Source organism: Pan paniscus, chromosome 19, assembly GCF_029289425.2.
Source record: "Pan paniscus chromosome 19, NHGRI_mPanPan1-v2.0_pri, whole genome shotgun sequence".
Classification (NCBI taxonomy): Eukaryota; Metazoa; Chordata; class Mammalia; order Primates; family Hominidae; genus Pan; species Pan paniscus.
This window is the reverse complement of record NC_073268.2, coordinates 47,853,081-47,868,785: the sequence shown is the minus strand read 5'-3', so window position 1 is coordinate 47,868,785 and position 15,705 is coordinate 47,853,081.

Genomic DNA, 15,705 nt, shown 5'->3' with positions numbered 1-15,705 from the left:
TATTCCCTCCAATTCCATTCCATTCCATTCCATTCCATTCCACTCCTTTACATTCCATTCCATTCCAAAGGGTTGATTCCATTCTATTCCATTCTCTTCTATTCCATCCAATTCCATTCCATTCCATTCCATAAGATTTGATTAAATTCCATTCCATTCCATTCCATTCATTCCGTTCCATTCCATTACATTCCATTCCATTCCATTCCATTTGGGTAGATTACATTTGAGTCCATTCCATTCCATTTCATTCCATTCCATTCCATTGCATTCCATTCGTGTTGATTCCATTCCATTCCATTCCACTCCATTCCATTCCATTGCATTCCATTCATGTTGATTTCATTCCATTCCATTCTATTCCATTCCATTCCATTCCATTCCATTCTATTCCATTCCATTCCATTCCATTCCATTCCATTCCATTCTATTCCATTCCATTCCATTCCATTCTTTTCCATTCCATTCCATTCCATTCCATTCCTTTCCCTTCTGGTTGATTCCATTGCAATCCATTCCATCCCATTCCATTCCATTCCATTCCATTAGGTTTGATTCCATTCCATTCCATTCCATTCCATTCCCTTCCATTCTATTTGGGTTGATTCCTTTCCATTACAATCTATTCCATTCCATTCCATTCCATTAGGGTTGATTCCATTCCATTCCATTCCATTCCATTCCATTCCATTCCATTCGGGTGGATTCCATGCGATTCCATTCCATTCCATTCCATTCCATTCAGTTCCATTCCATTTGGTTTGATTCCATTCCATTCCAATCCATTCCATTCTGGTTGATTCCATTCCACTCCATTCCATTCCATTCGGTTCCATTCCATACCATTCCTTTCCATTCCATTCAATTCCGGTTGATTCCATTCCATTCCATTTCACTCCATTCCATTCCATTTCACTCCATTCCATTCCATTTCACTCCATTCCATTCCATTTCACTGCATTCCATTCCATTCCATTCCATTCCATTTCATTGCATTCCATTCCATTCCATTCCATTCCATTCCATTCCATTCGGATTGATTCCATTCCATTCCATTCCATTCCATTCTTGCTGATTCCAGTCGATTCCATTCCATTCCATTCCATTCCGTTCGGGTTGATTCCATTCCATTCCATTCCATTTAATTCGATTCCATTCCATTTGGGTTGAGTCCATTCCATTCCATTCCATTCCATTCCATTCCATCCCATTATATTCCAGTTCATACCATTCGGGTTGATTCCATTCCACTCCATTCCATTGCATTCCATTCCATTCAATTCCATTGCATTCCATTCCATTCGTGTTGATTAGATTCCATTCCATTCCATTCCATTCCATTCCATTCCATCCCATTCCATTCGGTTTGATTCCATTCCTTTCCATTCCATTCCATTCCATTCCATTCCATTCGGGATGATTCCATTCCATTCCGTTCCATACCATTACATTCAAATCCACTCGGGTTGATTCCATTCCATTCCATTCCATTCCATTCCATGATATTCCATTCCATTCCATTCCGGTTGATTCCATTCGATTCCATTCGATTGCATTCCATTCCATTCCATTTCATAAGAGTTGATTATATTCTATTCCATTCCATTCCATTCCGTTCCGTTCCATTCCATTCCATTCCATTCCATTCGGGTTGATTCCATTCGAGTCCATTCCATTCCAATCCATTCTATTCCCTTCCATTCAATTCCATTTCATTCCATTCCATTCCATTCCATTCCATTCGGTTCCATTCCATACCATTCCTTTCCATTCCATTCCATTCCGGTTGTTTCCATTCCATTCCATTTCATTCCATTCCATTCCATTTCACTCCATTCCATTCCATTTCACTCTATTCCATTCCATTTCACTCCATTCCATTCCATTTCACTCCATTCCACTCCATTTCACTCCATTCCATTCCTTTCCATTGCATTCCATTCCATTCCATTCCATTCCATTCCATTGCATTCCATTCCATTCCATTCCATTCCATTCCATTCCATTCCATTCCATTCCATTCCATTCGGATTGATTCCACTCCATTCCATTCCATTCCATTCTTGTTGATTCCAGTCGATTCCATTCCATTCCATTCCATTCCGTTCGGGTTGATTCCATTCCATTCCATTCAATTTCATTCCATTCCATTCTATTCTATTGTGGTTGATTCCATTCCACTCCATTCCATTCCATTTCTTTCAATTCCATTCCATTCTTGTCCATTCCATTCCATTCCTTTACGTTGCATTCCATTCGGGTTGAATGCATTCCATTCCATTCCATTCCATTCCATTCCCTTCCATTCCATTCCATTCCATTCGGGTTGATTCCATTCCATTCCATTCCATTCCATTCGTGTTGATTCCATTCCATTCCAATCCATTCCATCCCACTCCATTCCATTCCATTAGTGTTGATTCCATTCCATTCCATTCCATTCCATTCCATTCCATTCCATTCCATTCCATTCGCGTTGATGCCATTCGATTCCATTCCATTCCATTCTATTCCATTCCATTCCACTCGGCTTGATTCCTTTCAATTCCATTCTATTCCATTCCATTCCATTCCATTCCATTCCCATTCGGGTTCATTCCATTCCAGTCCATTCCATTCCATTCCATTCCATTCCCTTCCCTTCCATAAGTGTTGATGCCATTCTATTCCATTCTACTGTATTCACTCCAATTCCCTTCCATTCCTTTCCATTCCATTCCACTCCTTTACATTCCATTCCATTCCAAAGGGTTGATTCCATTCTATTCCATTCTCTTCTATTCCATCCAATTCCATTCCATTCCATTCCATAAGATTTGATTAAATTCCATTCCATTCCATTCCATTCATTCCGTTCCATTCCATTCCATTCCATTCCATTCCATTCCATTCCATTTGGGTAGATTACATTTTAGTCCATTCCATTCCATTCCATTCCATTCCATTCCATTGCATTCCATTCATCTTGATTTCATTCCATTCCATTCTATTCCATTCCATTCCATTCCTTTCCATTCCATTCCATTCTATTCCATTCCATTCCATTCCATTCTTTTCCATTCCATTCCATTCCATTCCATTCCTTTCCCTTCTGGTTGATTCCATTGCAATCCATTCCATTCCATTCCATTCCATTCCATTCCATTAGGTTTGATTCCATTCCATTCCATTCCATTCCATCCCCTTCCATTCTATTTGGGTTGATTCCTTTCCATTACAATCTATTCCATTCCATTCCATTCCATTAGGGTTGATTCCATTCCATTCCATTCCATTCCATTCCATTCCATTCCATTCGGGTGGATTCCATGCGATTCCATTCCATTCCATTCCATTCCATTCCATTCAATTCCATTCGGGATTACTCCATTCCATTCCTTTGAATTCCATTTGGGTTGATTCCATTCCATTCCATTCCATTCCATTCCATTCGGGATGATTGCATTCCATACTTTTTGATACCATTCCATTCAATTCCACACGGGTTGATTCCATTCCATTCTATTCCACTCCATTCCATTCCATTCCATTCCATTCCATAAGAGTTGATTAAATTCCATTCCATTCCAATCCATTCTTTTCCATTCCATTCAAATCCATTCCCTTCCATTCCATTCCATTAGTGTTGATTCCATTCAACTCCATTCCATTCCATTCCATTCCATTCCCTTCCATTTCATTCCATTCCATTCCATTCCATTCCATTACGTTCCACTCCCTTCGGATTGATTCCATTCCAATCAATTCCGTTCCATTCCATTCCATTCCATTTCATTCCATTCCTTTCCATTCCATTCCATTCCATTCTATTCCATTCCATTCGTGTTGATTCCATTCCATTCCATTCCATTCCACTCCATTTCATTCGGGTTCATTCCATTCCATTCCGTTCCATTCCATTACAATCCATTTAATTCGGTTGGATTCCATTCCATTCCATTCTATTCCATTCCATTCCATTCCATTCCATTCCATTCGGGATGATTCCATTCCATTCCATTCGGGATGATTCCGTTCCATTCCATTCCACTCCATTCAATTCCACTCAGGTTGATTCCATTCCATTCCATTCCATTCCATTCCATTGCATTCGGGATGATTCCATTCCATTCCATTCCATTCCATTAGTGTTGATTCCATTGCATTCCTTTCCATTCCATTCGCGTTAATGCCATTCGATTCCATTCCATTCGAATCTATTCCATTCCATTCCACTCTGGTTGATTTCTTCCAATTCTATTCTATTCCATAGCATTCCTTTCCATTCCATTCCATTCCATTCCATTCCATTCCATTCCATTCCATTCCATTCCATTCCATTCCCATTCGTGTTGATTCCATTCCTTTCCATTCCATTCCATTCCATAAGGTTGATTCCATTCTATTCCATTCTATTCCATTCCAACGAATTCCATTACATTCCATTCCATAAGAGTTGATTAAATTCCATTCCATTCCACTCCATTCCATTCCATTCCGCTCCATGACATTCCATTCTATTCCATTCCATTCCATTCCATTCCACTCTATTCCATTCCATTCCATTCCTTTCCATTCCATTCCATTATCTTCGGGTTGATTCCATTCCAATCCATTCCATTCCATTCCATTCGGGTTGATTCCGTTCCTTTCCACTGCTTTTAATTCCATTCCATTCCAATCGATTCCATTTGGGTTGTTTCCATTCCATTCCATTCCATTCCATTCCATTCCATTATATTGCATTGCAGTCCATTAAATTCGGGTTGATTCCATTCCATTCCAGTCCATTCCATTCCATTCCATCCCATTCCATTCCATTCGGTTTGATTCCATTCCATTCCATTCCATTCCATTCCATTTCATTCTGGTTGATTCCATTCGATTCCATTCCATTCCATTCCATTCCATTCCATTCTGGTTTATTCCATTCCATTCCATTCCATTCCATTCCATTCCATTCAGGTTGATTCCATTCGTTTCCACTCCATTTAATTCCATTCCATTCCAATCCATTCCATTTGGGTTGATTCCATTCCATTCCATTCCATTGTGTTACATTACATTCAAGTCCATTCGATTCGGCTTGATTCCATTCCATTTCATTCCAGTCCATTCCATTCCATTCCATTCCATCCCATTCCATTCCATTTGGTTTGATTCCATTCCATTCCATTCCATTCCATTCCATTCCATTCCATTCGGTTCCATTCCATACCATTCCTTTCCATTCCATTCAATTCCGGTTGATTCCATTCTATTCCATTTCACTCCATTCCCTTCCATTTCACTCCATTCCATTCCATTTCACTCCATTCCATTCCATTGCACTGCATTCCATTCCATTCCATTCCATTCCATTCCATTCCATTGCATTCCATTCCATTCCATTCCATTCCATTCCATTCCATTCCATTCGGATTGATTCCATTCCATTCCATTCCATTCCATTCTTGTTGATTCCAGTCGATTCCATTCCATTCCATTCCATTCCGTTCGGGTTGATTCCATTCCATTCCATTCCATTTAATTCGATTCGATTCCATTTGGGTTGAGTCCATTCCATTCCATTCCATTCCATTCCATCCCATTATATTCCAGTTCATGCCATTCGGGTTGATTCCATTCCACTCCATTCCATTGCATTCCATTCCATTCAATTCCATTGCATTCCATTCCATTCGTGTTGATTAGATTCCATTCCATTCCATTCCATTCCATTCCATTCCATCCCATTCCATTCGGTTTGATTAAATTCCTTTCCATTCCATTCCATTCCATTCCATTCGGGATGATTCCATTCCATTCCGTTCCATACCATTACATTCAATTCCACTCGGGTTGATTCCATTCCATTCCATTCCATTCCATTCCATTCCATGATATTCCATTCCATTCCATTCCGGTTGATTCCATTCAATTCCATTCGATTGCATTCCATTCCATTCCATTTCATAAGAGTTGATTATATTCCATTCCATTCCATTCCATTCCATTCCGTTCCGTTCCATTCCATTCCATTCCATTCCATTCGGGGTGATTCCATTCGAGTCCATTCCATTCCAATCCGTTCTATTCCCTTCCATTCAATTCCATTTCATTCCATTCCATTCCATTCCATTATTGTTGATTCCATTCCATTCCATTCCATTCCATTCCATTCCATTTCATTCCATTAGTGTTGATTCCATTCCATTCCATTCCATTCCATTCCACTCCATTCCCTTCCATTCCACTCCATTCCATTCCTTTCCATTCCATTCTATTCCATTCCATTACATTACATTATATTCCTTTCCCTTCGGGTTGATTCCGTTCCAATCCATTCCATTCCATTCCATCAGGGTTGATTCCATTCCCTTCCATTCCATTCCATTAAATTCCATTCCCTTCCCTTCCATTTGGGTTGATTCCTTTCCATTCCATTCTATTCCATTCCATTCGAGTTGATTCCATTCCATTCCATTCCATTCCATTCCATTGCATTTCGGCTGATTCTATTCCATTCCATTCCTTTCCATTGCATTTGGGTTGATTCCATTCCATTCCATTCCATTCCATTCCATTCCATTCCATTCCATTCCATTTCATTCCATTCGGGATGATTCCATTCCATTCCATTCCATTCCATCCCATTCCATTCCACTCGGGTTGAGTCCATTCCATTCCATTCCATTCCATTCCATGATATTCCATTCCATTCCATTCCGGTTGATTCCATTCGATTCCATTCGATTGCATTCCATTCCATTCCATTTCATAAGAGTTGATTATATTCCATTCCATTCCATTCCATTCCATTCCGTTCCGTTCCATTCCATTCCATTCCATTCTATTCCATTCGGGTGGATTCCATGCTATTCCATTCCATTCCATTCGATTCCATTCCATTCCATTCCATTTCGACTGATTCTATTCCATTCCATTCCTTTCCATTGCATTTGGGTTGATTCCATTCCATTCCATTCCATTCCTTTCCATTCCATTGGGGTTGATTCCATTCCATTCCATTCCATTCCTTTCCATTCCATTCCATTCCATTCCATCAGGGTTTGCTCCATTCCATTCCATTCCATTCCATTCCATTCCCTTCCCTTCCATTCCGGGTGATTCTATTCCATTCCATTCCTTTCCATTGCATTTGGGTTGATTCCATTCCATTCCATTCCATTCGGGATGATTCCATTCCATTCCATTCCATTCAATTCCACTGGGGTTGATTCCATTCCATTCCATTCCATTCCATTCCATTCCATTCCTTTCCATTCCATTCCATTATATTCCATTCCATTCCATTCTGGTTGATTCCATTCGATTCCATTTGATTCCATTCCATTCCATTCCATTCTATTCCATTCCATTCCTTTCGGGTTGATTCCATTTCATTCCATTCCAATTCATTCCATTAGATTCCATTCCGTTCGGTTTGATTCCATTCCATTCCATTCCATTGCATTCCATTCCGTTTGGTATGATTCCATTCCATTCCCTTCCATTCCATTCCTTTCAATTCCATTGCATTAGGGTTGGTTCCATTCCATTCGATTCCCTAGCGTTCCATTCCATTCCATTCGGTTTGATTCCATTCCATCCCATTGCATTCCGTTCCATTCCATTCGCGTTGAGTCAATTCGATTAAATCCCATTCCATTCCATTCCATTCCATGCCGGTTGATTCCATTCCGTTCCGTTCCATTCCATTCCATTGCATTCCATTCCATTCCATTCCATTCCATTCCATTCTTGTTGATTCCAGTCGGTTCCATTCCATTCCATTCCATTCCGTTCGGGTTGATTCCATTCCATTCCATTCCATTTAATTCGATTCCATTCAATTTGGGTTGATTCCATTCCATTCCATTCCATTCCATTCCATTCCATTCCATTATATTCGAGTTCATTCCATTCGGGTTGATTCCATTCCAGTCCATTCCATTCCACTCCATTCCATTCCATTGCATTCCATTCCATTCCTGTTGATTCGACTCCATTCCATTCCATTCCATTCCATTCCATCCCATTCCATTCGGGTTGATTCCATTCCATTCCATTCCATTCCATTCCATTCCATTCCATTCGGGATGATACCATTCCATTCCATTCCATTCCATTCCCCTTGGGTTTATTCCCTTCCATTCCATTCCATTCCAGTCCATTCCATTCCACTCCATTCCGTTCCATTCCATTCCATTCTATGATTTTCCATTCCATTCCATTCGGGTTGCTTCCGTTCGATTCCATTCCAATCCATTCCTTTCCGTTCCAGTCCTTTCGTGTTGATTCCATTTCATTCCATTTCATTGCATTCCATTAGCGTTGAGTCCATTCGATTCCATCCCATTCCATTCCATTCCCTTCCATTACGGTTTGTTCCATTCCATTCCATTCCATTGCACTCCATTCCATTCCATTCCATTCTGGTTTATTCCATTCCATTCCATTCCATTCCATTCCATTCCATTCCATTCCATTCCATTCGTGTTGATTCCATTCCTTTCCACTCCATTTAATTCCATTCCATTCCTTTCCATTCCATTTGGGTTGATTTCATTCCATTCCATTGCATTCCATGCCATTACATTCCAGTCCATCCCATTCGGGTTGATTCCATTCCATTCCAGTCCATTCCATTCCATTCAATTCCATCCCATTCCATTCCATTTGCGTTGATTCCATTCCATTCCACTCCATTCCATTCCATTCCTTTAGGGTTGATTCCTTTCCATTCGATTCCATTCCGTTCCATTCCATTCCATTCCATTAGGGTTGATTCCATTCCATTCCATTCCATTCCGTTCCATTCCATTCCTTTGCATTCCATTCCATTCCGGTTGATTCCATTCCACTCAATTTCATTCCATTCCATTCCATTCCATTCAATTCCATTTCATTCCATTCCATTCCATTGCAATCTGGTTGATTTCATTCCAGTCCATTACATTCCATTCCATTCACTTCGGGTTGATTCCATTCCATTCCATTCCATTACGGTTATTTCCAATCCATTCCATTCCATTCCATTCCCTTCCATTCCATTTGGGTTGATTCCTTTCCATTCCATTCTATTCCATTCCATTCGGGTTGAATCCATTCCATTCCATTCCATTCCAATTCATTCCATACCATTCCATTCGGGTGTATTCCATGCGATTCCCTTCCATTCCATTCCGTTCTATTCCATTCCATTCCATTCCATTTCGTTTGATTCCATTCCTTTCCATTTCATTCCATTCCATTCCATTCCATTCCATTCCATTCCATTTGGGTTGATTCCTTTCCATTCCATTCCATTCCATTTCGTTTGATTCCATTCCTTTCCATTTCATTCCATTCCATTCCATTCCATTCCATTCCATTTGGGTTGATTCCATTCCATTCCATTCCATTCCATTCCGTTCCATTCCATTTGGCTTGTTTCCATTCCATTCCATTCTATTCCATTCCATTCCATTCCATTCCATTCGGGATGATTCCATTCCATTCCATTCGATACCATTCCATTCAATTACACTCGGGTTGATTCCATTCCATTCCATTCCATTCCATGATATTCCATACCATTCCATTCCGGTTGATTCCATTCGATTCCATTCGATTTCATTCCATTCCATTCCATTCCATTCCATTCCATTCCATTCCTTAAGAGTTGATTAAATTCCATTCCATTCCATTCCATTCCGTTCCATTCCATTCCCCTTGGGTTTATTCCCTTCCATTCCATTCCATTCCAGTCCATTCCATTCCACTCCATTCCGTTCCATTCCATTCCATTCCACGATTTTCCTTCCTTTCCATTAGGGTTGCTTCCGTTCGATTCCATTCCATTCCTTTCCATTCCATTCCATTCCATTCCATTCCATTCCATTCCATTCTATTCCATTCCATTCCATTCTATTCCATTCCATTCCATTCCATTCCATACCATTCTATTCCATTCCATTCCATTCCATTCCGGTTGATTCCATTCCAATCCATTTCATTCCATTCCGTTCCATTTCATTCCATTCCATTCCATTCCATTCCATTTCATTTTATTCCTTTCCATTCCATTCCATTCCATTCCATTCCATTCCATTCCATTCCATTCCATTCCATTCCATTCGGGTTGATTCCATTCCATTCCATTCCATTTCATTCGGGTTCATTCCATTCCATTCCACTCCATTCCATTCCATTCCATTAGGGTTGATTCCGTTCCATTACACTCCATTCCATTCCATTCCTTTAGGGTTGATTCCTTTCCATTCGATTCCATTCCGTTCCATTCCATTCCATTCCATTCCATTAGGGTTGATTCCATTCCATTCCAGTTCTTTGCATTCCATTCCATTCCGGTTGATTCCATTCCATTCCATTTCATTCCATTCCATTCCGTTCCGTTCCATTCCATTCCATTCCATTCCATTCCATTCCATTCCATTCCATTTCATTCCATTCCATTCCATTCCATTCCATTCCATTCCATTCCATTCCATTCCATTCCATTTCATTCCATCCCATTCCATTCCATTCCATTCCATTCCATTCCATTCCATTTCATTCCATTCCATTCCATTGCAATCGGGTTGATTTCATTCTATTCCATTCCATTACATTCCATTCCCTTCGGGTTGATTCCATTCCATTCCATTCCATTCCATTAGGGTTGTTTCCATTCCATTCCATTCCATTCCATTTGGGTTGATTCCTTTCCAATCCATTCTATTCCATTCCATTCCTTTCCATTCGGGTTGAATCCATTCCATTCCATTCCATTCCAATTCATTCCATTCCATTCCATTCGGGTGTATTCCATTCCATTCCATTCCATTCCATTCCATTCCATTCCATTCCCCTCGGGTTGATTACCTTCCATTCCATTCCATTGCATTCCATTCCATTCCATTCCATTCCATTCCATTCCATGCCATTCGGTTGATTCCATTCGAGTCCATTCCATTCCATTCCAATCCATCCTATTCCATTCCATTCCATTCCATTCCATTCCTCTCCATTCCATTCCATTCTTTTCCATTCTATTCCATTCCATTCCATTACATTACATTCCATTCCCTTCGGGTTGATTCCGTTCCAATCCATTCCATTCCATTCCATTCCATTCCATCATGGTTGATTCCTTTCCATTCCATTCCATTCCATTCCATTCCCTTCCCTTCCATTTGGGTTGATTCCTTTCCATTCCATGCTATTCCATTCCATTCGAGTTGATTGCATTCCATTCCGTTCCATTCCATTTCATTCGGGTGGATTCCATGCTATTCCATTCCATTCCATTCCATTCCATTCCATTTCGGCTGATTCTATTCCATTCCATTCCTTTCCATTGCATTTGGGTTGATTCCATTCCATTCCATTCCATTCCATTCCATTCCATTCCATTCCGGATGATTCCATTCCATTCCATTCCATTCCATTCCATTCCACTCGGGTTGATTCCATTCCATTCCATTCCATTCCATGACATTCCATTCCATTCCATTCGGGATGATTCCATTCCATTCCATTCCATTCCATTCCATTCCATTCCATTCGGTTTGATTCCATTCCATTCCATTCCATTCCATGATATTCCATTCCATCCCATTCCAGTTGATTCCATTCGATTCCATTCGATTCGATTCCATTCCATTCCATTCTATTCCATTCCATTGTTTTCGGGTTGATTCCATTTCATTCCATTCTAATTCATTCCATTAGATTCCATTCCGTTCGGGTGGATTCCATTCCATTCCCTTACATTCCATTCCATTCAATTCCATTCAATTAGGGTTGGTTCCATTCCATTCCATTCCCTTGCGTTCCATTCCATTCCATTCGGGTTGATTCCATTCCATCCCATTCCATTCCATTCTATTCCATTCGCGTTGAGTCCATTCGATTCCATCCCATTCCATTCCACTCCGTTCCATTCCAGTTGATTCCACTGCGTTCCGTTCCATTTAAATTCCATTGCATTCCATTCCATTCCATTCCATTCCATTCCATTCCATTCCATTCCATTCGGATTGATTCCATTCCATTCCATTCCATTCCATTCCATTCCACTCCATTCCTTTCCATTCCATTCGGGTTGATTCCGCTCCATTCCATTCCATTCCATTCCATTCCACTGCATTTGTGTTGATTTCATTCCATTCCATTCCATTCTATTCCATTCCTTTCCATTCCCTTCCACTCCATTCCATTCCATTCCATTCGGGTGGATTCCATTCGTTTCCACTCCGTTTAATTCCATTCCATTCCATTCCAATCCATTCCATTTGGGTTGATTCCATTCCATTCCATTCCATTGTGTTACATTACATTCAAGTCCATTCGATTCGGGTTGATTCCATTCCATTTCATTCCAGTCCATTCCATTCCATTCCATTCCATCCCATTCCATTCCATTTGGTTTGATTCCATTCCATTCCATTCCATTCCATTCCATTCCATTCTGGTTGATTCCATTCCATTCCATTCCATTCCATTCCATTCGGTTCCATTCCATACCATTCCTTTCCATTCCATTCAATTCCGGTTGATTCCATTCCATTCCATTTCACTCCATTCCATTCCATTTCACTCCATTCCATTCCATTTCACTCCATTCCATTCCATTTCACTCCATTCCATTCCTTTTCACTGCATTCCATTCCATTCCATTCCATTCCATTCCATTGCACTCCATTCCATTCCATTCCATTCTGGTTCATTCCATTCCATTCCATTCCATTCCATTCCATTTCATTCCATTCGTGTTGATTCCATTCCTTTCCACTCCATTTAATTCCATTCCATTCCTTTCCATTCCATTTGGGTTGATTTCATTCCATTCCATTGCATTCCATGCCATTACATTCCAGTCCATCCCATTCGGGTTGATTCCATTCCATTCCAGTCCATTCCATTCCATCCAATTCCATCCCATTCCATTCCATTTGCGTTGATTCCATTCCATTCCACTCCATTCCATTCCATTCCTTTAGGGTTGATTCCTTTCCATTCGATTCCATTCCTTTCCATTCCATTCCATTCCATTAGGGTTGATTCCATTCCATTCCATTCCATTCCGTTCCATTCCATTCCTTTGCATTCCATTCCATTCCGGTTGATTCCATTCCACTCAATTTCATTCCATTCCATTCCATTCCATTCCATTCCATTTCATTCCATTCCATTCCATTCAATTCCATTTCATTCCATTCCATTCCATTGCAATCTGGTTGATTTCATTCCATTCCATTACATTCCATTCCATTCACTTCGGGTTGATTCCATTCCATTCCATTCCATTAGGGTTATTTCCATTCCATTCCATTCCTTTCCATTCCCTTCCATTCCATTTGGGTTGATTCCTTTCCGTTCCATTCTATTCCATTCCATTCCATTCCATTCCATTCCATTCCATTCCGGATGATTCCATTCCATTCCATTCCATTCCATTCCATTCCATTCCACTCGGGTTGATTCCATTCCATTCCATTCCATTCCATGACATTCCATTCCATTCCATTCGGGATGATTCCATTCCATTCCATTCCATTCCATTCAATTCCATTCGGTTTGATTCCATTCCATTCCATGATATTCCATTCCATCCCATTCCAGTTGATTCCATTCGATTCCATTCGATTCGATTCCATTCCATTCCATTCTATTCCATTCCATTGTTTTCGGGTTGATTCCATTTCATTCCATTCTAATTCATTCCATTAGATTCCATTCCGTTCGGGTGGATTCCATTCCATTCCCTTACATTCCATTCCATTCAATTCCATTCAATTAGGGTTGGTTCCATTCCATTCCATTCCCTTGCGTTCCATTCCATTCCATTCGGGTTGATTCCATTCCATCCCATTCCATTCCATTCTATTCCATTCCCGTTGAGTCCATTCGATTCCATCCCATTCCATTCCACTCCATTCCATTCCAGTTGATTCCACTGCGTTCCGTTCCATTTAAATTCCATTGCATTCCATTCCATTCCATTCCATTCCATTCCATTCCATTCGGATTGATTCCATTCCATTCCATTCCATTCCATTCCATTCCACTCCATTCCTTTCCATTCCATTCGGGTTGATTCCGCTCCATTCCATTCCATTCCATTCCACTGCATTTGTGTTGATTTCATTCCATTCCATTCCATTCTATTCCATTCCTTTCCATTCCCTTCCACTCCATTCCATTCCATTCCATTCGGGTTGATTCCATTCGTTTCCACTCCGTTTAATTCCATTCCATTCCATTCCAATCCATTCCATTTGGGTTGATTCCATTCCATTCCATTCCATTGTGTTACATTACATTCAAGTCCATTCGATTCGGGTTGATTCCATTCTTTTCATTCCAGTCCATTCCATTCCATTCCATTCCATCCCATTATATTCCAGTTCATGCCATTCGGGTTGATTCCATTCCACTCCATTCCATTGCATTCCATTCCATTCAATTCCATTGCATTCCATTCCATTCGTGTTGATTAGATTCCATTCCATTCCATTCCATTCCATTCCATTCCATCCCATTCCATTCGGTTTGATTAAATTCCTTTCCATTCCATTCCATTCCATTCCATTCGGGATGATTCCATTCCATTCCGTTCCATACCATTACATTCAATTCCACTCGGGTTGATTCCATTCCATTCCATTCCATTCCATTCCATTCCATGATATTCCATTCCATTCCATTCCGGTTGATTCCATTCAATTCCATTCGATTGCATTCCATTCCATTCCATTTCATAAGAGTTGATTATATTCCATTCCATTCCATTCCATTCCATTCCGTTCCGTTCCATTCCATTCCATTCCATTCCATTCGGGGTGATTCCATTCGAGTCCATTCCATTCCAATCCGTTCTATTCCCTTCCATTCAATTCCATTTCATTCCATTCCATTCCATTCCATTATTGTTGATTCCATTCCATTCCATTCCATTCCATTCCATTCCATTTCATTCCATTAGTGTTGATTCCATTCCATTCCATTCCATTCCACTCCATTCCCTTCCATTCCACTCCATTCCATTCCTTTCCATTCCATTCTATTCCATTCCATTCCATTACATTATATTCCTTTCCCTTCGGGTTGATTCCGTTCCAATCCATTCCATTCCATTCCATCAGGGTTGATTCCATTCCCTTCCATTCCATTCCATTAAATTCCATTCCCTTCCCTTCCATTTGGGTTGATTCCTTTCCATTCCATTCTATTCCATTCCATTCGAGTTGATTCCATTCCATTCCATTCCATTCCATTCCATTCCATTGCATTTCGGCTGATTCTATTCCATTCCATTCCTTTCCATTGCATTTGGGTTGATTCCATTCCATTCCATTCCATTCCATTCCATTTCATTCCATTCGGGATGATTCCATTCCATTCCATTCCATTCCATCCCATTCCATTCCACTCGGGTTGAGTCCATTCCATTCCATTCCATTCCATTCCATGATATTCCATTCCATTCCATTCCGGTTGATTCCATTCGATTCCATTCGATTGCATTCCATTCCATTCCATTTCATAAGAGTTGATTATATTCCATTCCATTCCATTCCATTCCATTCCGTTCCGTTCCATTCCATTCCATTCCATTCTATTCCATTCGGGTGGATTCCATGCTATTCCATTCCATTCCATTCGATTCCATTCCATTCCATTCCATTTCGACTGATTCTATTCCATTCCATTCCTTTCCATTGCATTTGGGTTGATTCCATTCCATTCCATTCCATT